Source organism: Lycium barbarum, chromosome 6 (assembly GCF_019175385.1).
Source record: "Lycium barbarum isolate Lr01 chromosome 6, ASM1917538v2, whole genome shotgun sequence".
In the NCBI taxonomy this organism is placed as follows: domain Eukaryota; kingdom Viridiplantae; phylum Streptophyta; class Magnoliopsida; order Solanales; family Solanaceae; genus Lycium; species Lycium barbarum.
This window is the reverse complement of record NC_083342.1, coordinates 102156167-102163428: the sequence shown is the minus strand read 5'-3', so window position 1 is coordinate 102163428 and position 7262 is coordinate 102156167. Positions and strand designations below refer to the sequence as shown.

Below are 7262 nucleotides of genomic sequence, written 5' to 3'. Positions count from 1 at the left end.
TTAAAAACCTTGTCGAAAAACCCATTTTGGGACAAAACCATACTAAGGAAAAGAGTGCAACACGCGTTTTCAGACCTAGATCCTAACTTTATCCGGTACTTGACTTCCTGCAAAAAGAAAAAGGTTAAACATGAGGTGTCCATACCTTAGCAGTAATATCCCTTCAAATGAGCCACGTTCCGGTTGTTGCACAATCGCTGCCCGTCCATGGATACCAGCTGACACGATCCTTTGCCCGTTACCTCGGTTATCTTGTACGGTCTTTCCCAGTTCGGGCCCAGTTTTCCTCCGTTGGGATTCTTGGTGCTCAAGGTATCTTTCCGAAGCACCAAGTCCCCAACTTAGAAATGTCAAAAATTGGCTCTCCGATTGTAGTACCTTTCCATTCTCTGCTTCTGGGTTGCAATACGGACCAACGCGTTTTCGCGAAGTTCATCCGTGAGATCGAGTTTCACAGCCGTGGCCTCCTCGTTTGACTCATCGGTGGTATACCTGAACCGGGGACTCGGCCCGTTTATCACCCCCGCCCGGAGAAATGACTCGGGCCATCCTTTGATTTTTCCGACCTGAAGCTTGGTTTTCGAGAGTATGGCCGATACCTTTCCCTCGATGGTCCGGCCTCCGGTTCGTAATTCTTTCGTGATCTCTCCGAGCTTTTGTTCATTTTTACGAGCCCCGGGGGAAGCTCGATTTGGTCATCCTCTATCCGAATTTTTGACTCATATTGGTTATGGACATCCGCCCAGGTCACAGCCTCGTATTCCAGCAAGCTTTCCTTTAATTTGAACGAAGCCGTCGAGCTATGAACATTGAGCCCCTTTGTGAAAGCTTGTGCGGCCCATTCCTCCGGAACCGGGGGGAGCTCCATTCGTTCCCTTTGGAACCGGTTGACAAATTCACGCAATAGCTCCTTATCTCTTTGGGCTATACGGAAAATATCCGCCTTTCGAGGCTGCACCTTTTTGGCTCGGCGTGTGCTTTTATGAAGGCATCGGCGAGCATTTCGAAAGAAGTGATTGAATGCTCGGGCAGATGATCGTACCAAGTCAATGCTCCTTTTGATAGAGTTTCCCCGAACTTTTTCAGCAACACGGATTCGATTTCATCATCTTCCATATCATTGCCTTTTATAGCACAGGCGTATGAGGTCACGTGTTCGTGAGGGTCCGTTGTGCCGTCATATTTTTGGATATCCGGCATTTTGAACCTCTTCGGGATCAATTTCGGAGCTGCACTCGGAGGAAAAGGCCTTTGGATGTACCTCTTTGAATCCGGCCCTTTCAAAATAGGCGGAGCCCCCGGGATTTGATCCACCCGAGAGTTGTATGTCTCCACCCTTTTTTCGGTCGAGTCCACCCGCTTCGCCAACGTTTCGAGCATTCTCAGAACCTCGGTGGATGGACCAGCTCCGGAGCCATTGCTTTCAACCATCCGTGCCTCATCTCTTCTGGGTTCAGCAACACTCTTCGCCTTTTCCGGGGTCGTTTTACCTCTTCCGTTTTGCAGCTGGGCTATTGCAATTCCCTGTTCGGCAATCGCCGCTCTCTGTTCCTGCAACATTTCAAAAATTAAACGCAAGTCAATATTATCATTCGGGGTATCCGGTTCTTTCCGGACTTGTTTCCCGGACAAAGTAATTGAATTGTTAGTATTTAAAGGGTTAGTGGGGCTTGGCGATCCTCGTGGCCCGCTGCCTTCATTTTCGGCCACGATCTCGTCATTGTTGACGTGACCAGATTGCCCATTTTTAGCCATTTGGTCCGTTTTTTCAGAGACGGACAGTAGATGTTTCTGATTTTGATGGGTAAGATAGAGATCAAGATCAAAGACCACTATTATCCTAGCCCCACGGTGGGCGCCAAACTGTTTACCCTGAAATTGGGAAACCAATTGAATTTGTACGCGGGTATAGGATATGTGATTGGATCTTGATGTATATTTGATAGCGGAAAATAAGCGTGTGAGTATTTGGTAATAAAACGGCTAGTAACGGTGATTTGCTTAATTTGCTACGGACATGAACGTTTAGAAGCCATGTTGAATACTTAATGGATGAAACACAACGTAAATGGAAACAAACGGCCTTGGCCGGATCAGATATTGAGAGAGAGATTGCATATATATTTTTCTATTACAAGTGTTCTTGGAAAATGAAGAAGCCAACCCTTACAAAGGAGGGGGATATGCCCTATTTATAGTGTGACTTCCATGAGTTTCATCCAATATGAATTAATAAAATAATAATAATAATAATAATAATAATAATAAGGACAGCTCTGCACGGATTTGGTGGGATTAGACTGACGGCGTCGTCTGACACACGCATGGTGGGTAGTTGACCATGACAGGACGCTACTGGCACGTGGCTCGCGTGTAACGGCCACACGGACCAACAGCTACTCGGACCAACAGCCGTACGGACCAACCGCTATACGTACCAACAGCCGTACGGACCAACGGCTATACGGACCAACGGCCACGAATGCTCGGGTCACCGGGCTTGGTCGTTCCAATGACGAAGAAGGCAGATCAGTCGGTCCCCTCGCTCCACCGGTTTGCCTCGCATCCGGTTTTTACCGTATACAAAGTTCATTATTAAAAGATTCATCATATATGTCAACAATAAAACTAAGTTGTTACCAAATATTGAATTTTGCCAATTATATTATTTTTGTTCCCAAAAGAGTTGTTGCCGTTTCTATACTTTCCTGTAGTGTGGCAGCATTTTGAATATCAAATCTCTCGTTTGTCTTGGTTAAGAATGTGTTTGTCTTAGTTATGAACTAGATAATTCTAAGCCCGTGCAAGTACGGGCCCAACACGAAAAATGAGTTTAGTAATAAAATTGTGAACGTATTATTATATAAACACAATTACAATTCAATCAATTTAAATAGCATTTGTTATAGCCCTTTATTTTTCGGTACAAATGAATGGGTTGAGCGCTAGTTTTGGCGAGCTCCCTGCCTTAACGATTGGAGTGAAGGGTTCGAATCCATTAGTAACATGATTTCTTTTTCTTATTCCCACCTCTCCGGATGCAATAGAATTTTTTTAATAAAAGTACAGACCAACTCTATCTTAATCCTTTTTAATGAAATATGTGCACACACTTAGTGTTTTTTTGTGTTCAATCTAAATCCTCCTCCTTCTTTTAATTTCTTCTGTTAATTTTCTCTGAGCTTAACTTTATTATTTTATGAACTTACTATGATTCAGTACGTATACCTCCTATACTATGAAAATTCTACGCATGCACCCCATGTAAGACATATATGTAATTAAGTATATTAAAATATAATTATTAAAATGTAAATTATTATAAAAAAGAAACTTTTATATATTTATGTTTATGAAACTTAATGAAGAGGTTAATATTATTTTTTTTTTAATATCTTTAATATCGCATTTGATTAAAATAGAGGATAAACATTTTTGAAACATATATATTTCGAAACTTATTAATAAGAAATGTACGGAATTTACTTAATAAAACATACCAACTATCAATTATAATTTACTACACTTTCAATATGTAATTTATTTGTGTATTTACTAATAGACTTAAAAAATTTAAAAAGTTTATTAACACATTATTTATTGAAGAAAATAATGGGAAAAAAAATCTTGAAGAGATTAGAACAAAGTAGAAAGAAAAAGTGATGCTCTTAAAAGTCAACTATGCTCTCATAGGCCTGATGACTCCGAGTGATAAACCCACTCTTATACATAGTTACTAGAAAGGCAATGCCCGTGCTGAGCACGGGCCTGACAACTTTAAGTTGTTAAGCCTTCAGTTTTTTCAAATATTTAGGTGGCAACATCAGTAGTGCTGCTCCGTACGGATACGAAAATACATAATGATAACTAATAGAGTTTATTTAATTTGTACATCTTGTGTAGTAAGATAGTTTTCCATACAATGTAGAACATTGTGTCGGCCTTTTTTTTTGTTTTTTTTTTTTTTTTTTGTTGATGATCAAGAACATTGTATCTGCCAATTATTGTAGTCAGCCATTATAATTTATAAGATATAATACCAACAAATTATAGGAACCGTTTAGCATCTTCAAGAACATCATAGGTACATTCTAACCCATTGGCATGGCTAGTGCAAAGACTTTGTCCATCACAGCACTGTGCAAGGAAAATAAAGCAACCCGTTTTGCGACTTTCAGTTGGTGAACCATTTGATTTTGCAGCTAGACACAACCAAAAGGATGTTGCACAAGACATCATTGCTCTTATTTGCAAGAAATATCAATTCAATCCCACCAAAGACTTTGTCCATCACAACACTATGCAAGGAAAATAAAGCAAACTGTTTTGCGACTTTCAGTTGGTACATGTTCAAAGCAGGTGAACCATTTGAGTTTGCAGCTAAACACAACCAAAAAGATGTTGCTCTTATTTACAAGGAATATCAATTCAATCCCATTCGAGACCTAATTCCTTTTTCAATTGGGAAAGGGCTATTGTTTCAATCTCATCAATATTTTCAACAGTACTGTGATCTCTAACTGTCCTGTTTTGGTTTGCGTTAACAGTTCTGTTTGTTGCAGATTGTGCATTGATTGCCCTTGATCTTGAAGCTTCCCGTTATTTTCCCAAGGAAGAAATGAATATTTGAGACAAACTGAAACGACTGAGACAAAACTAAATCGAAGGAAGTCAATCTGTTAGGCACAAACTGCAGAGCCGGAAGGATAGCCCATCATCTCCTGTAGTCCAGTGAGGTAATTATGAGTACCTTCATATCTTATGCTCAACAATTTTTCCTGCAAAACTAAAGTAAAGTATTCAACGACTAAAATCTAGGTAATGTTTTCTCAGGCTAATTTGGTTTTTAATTCTATTTCTACCAGAATAATTATCTCACTGGTGTCTTTTCGACAAATAGCTAAAGCAATTTTCTCAAATGGTCGGGGCCAACTTAGTAGTTCAAGAAATAAATAAAAGAGAAAAGGGATAATAATGTCATTGGGCCTTCCTATTTGACATATTCCAAAACATGATTAAACTCATTTTATTTTCTTTGCCCCATGCTTAATTGAAGTCATATCATATCAATACAAAAATGTAAGTACAATGGATGACTCAGCATACTAACATTTATAATATCAGTTGTCGTGCGAGCTATGGTGCATAGATGATCCACGATGTATTGAAGAAATTATCAAGCTAAATTCTTATGATTACTACTATAAATTTATGCTTTAAAGGAACTTACTTTCGTCTGATAAACACTGATGACTACTCTGAGGATGATATGATCATCATGTCATCTGGAGGGAAATAGTTGGCAGCTCTTCCCAAGCGCGAAGTGAAGACAATTCTCTTGAAGCTCCAATCTCTGATTATTCACCTGAACTGTTAAGAAAAACAACATTTGGTTCTTTGACTGGGAGATGAATAAGAAAAACAACATTTGGTTACTTTCTTCATTTAAGAGTCCATACAGTAATAGAAACCATGTTCAGCTACTTATCCTATCTTCTTTAGTAAAGAAAAGGATCACTAAATTCACAGCAATAGGGATTTTTCCAAATCCCTGCATTCTAATCCTACTACTACTGTTCATATTTTTTCACTTCTATTTGTTATTGTACCTACAATAGCTTCACAGAACTTTGGCGAAGTACCTGCAGGTCGTACCATGTCATCTTGTGAGCGGCTCCTGCTTCAATTGGCTCCATGTGGATCGTTCGTGCAGGGCGCATAGCCCTCACCAACGGTGTTTCAGTAACTTCAGCCAACTCTAAAGCCAGCAACAATGTTGTATTTACCTGTTGCTGAATCACATTGGCCTCATCTCTCTTTCTATCAACACCACATTAGCTCTTTAGTTGCCACTTCTTTGCAGCATGCATGTTGAAAGCAGGTAAACATCAATAAAACACGACAACCGTATGATAAGGATTATCTATTTACATATGATATTGAGATGTGTAGTAAAAAATCATGACAACCATATAATAAAAGTGGCTCAATTAAACTTATTAGTTCATTGGTAAACAATAAACACATACAACAATTTAAACTTTCATAAAATGTCCTCCCCCTTTAGGCAGTTCTTGTCTCTTAAGAACGATGTAAAGATACTAGTGTTATACCCAAATTATATTAGTAGATAGAGAGTAAGAATACTGATACATCTCTTGTACATTAATAGAAACCAACCATCTCAATCTTTTTACTCAAGAAATATTAGAGAACATGACCATCAATGTAGCAGTAAAGGTAATTAGTATAAAAGAAGGATCAACAGCGGCCATAAACAGTTGTGAACTTAACATAGTACATGGATGTAAAAAGTTGGCAAGGAGTGGGTGCCAGATGCTAGGTTGTTTTCATGTACACTGCCTAGATCTCAAGCTATTTCTTCAGTAGTATCTTCCTACACAGCTAATTAAATCATCAAACGATAATAAATCAGTAAAAATCACATGCATCATCTATGCATGAGTACCTAAAAAAAAGAACATCCAGATTGTTAAATCCTACACATTTTTTTTCAATACTTTCAACCTAAACTATGGGCAAACCGTAATATTCATAAACAAAATTCACTCAAAATGGAGAAACTTCACAAGAAACCAAGAAATGAAGAACAAAAGTAGCCCAGAAAAAATTTGAGCGACAACAACAGAAATAAAAAAAAAAATTGCACCTAAAGAAGAAGTCAAATTCTGCCAATTGGATAAAATACCTGAGGAGCAGAGGATATGTGAAGAGAGTGACAATGGTGAAGAAATGCATGAACCCAATTTCTACCATTTACGTGAACTCCACTTTCTAATAACTCAACCATCAATTTCGAAATTCAATTCTCAACATTTAACAATTCCAAAGTGGTTGCACAATAAAAGTCGGACAATACCAAAATCCAAGAGAAGCTCTGTGGTCAAGGCGGTGGAATCAAAGGTGAAAGAGAAAGGTAAAGGGGATTCTAGTAGTTCTAGATTACATGTATTACATGTGTTTATTTACCAATGTATTAGGCCCAACATCATAGTACGATTTGTAATGCTTTTTGTACAATAATTTGTTGCAATGTTCGTCCACTCCAACTGCCATTTTTATATTTCTATTCTATTATATTATTATTATTATATAGAAGCCCCGTCGGGACGAACACAGCAGCCCATGGTCTTTAAAATTTGTACCCGCATTAAATTCTTGTACCATGAGTTATATAATTTGTACATTTTATCTAATTATTTTTATATCCCGTGTAGACACGTGTCACAGTACTTAATATT

The 7262-nt window shown here is 38.3% G+C and overlaps 1 long non-coding RNA gene across 3 annotated transcripts; it reads right to left on the bottom strand.

Moving 5' to 3' along the window:
* Positions 1–3986: 3986 nt before the first annotated feature.
* LOC132645093 (uncharacterized) lies at positions 3987–7049 on the bottom strand. 3 transcript variants are annotated; one of them, XR_009583999.1, is made up of 4 exons: positions 6710–7049; positions 5643–5855; positions 5231–5370; positions 3987–4786 (listed from the first exon to the last, which is right to left on the bottom strand). It is a non-coding gene; the product is annotated as an uncharacterized LOC132645093 (long non-coding RNA). The 3 variants fall into 3 exon arrangements; XR_009584000.1 differs by having other exon boundaries at positions 5656–5855; XR_009584001.1 differs by having other exon boundaries at positions 5643–5852.
* Between the last annotated feature and the right edge of the window lie 213 nt (positions 7050–7262).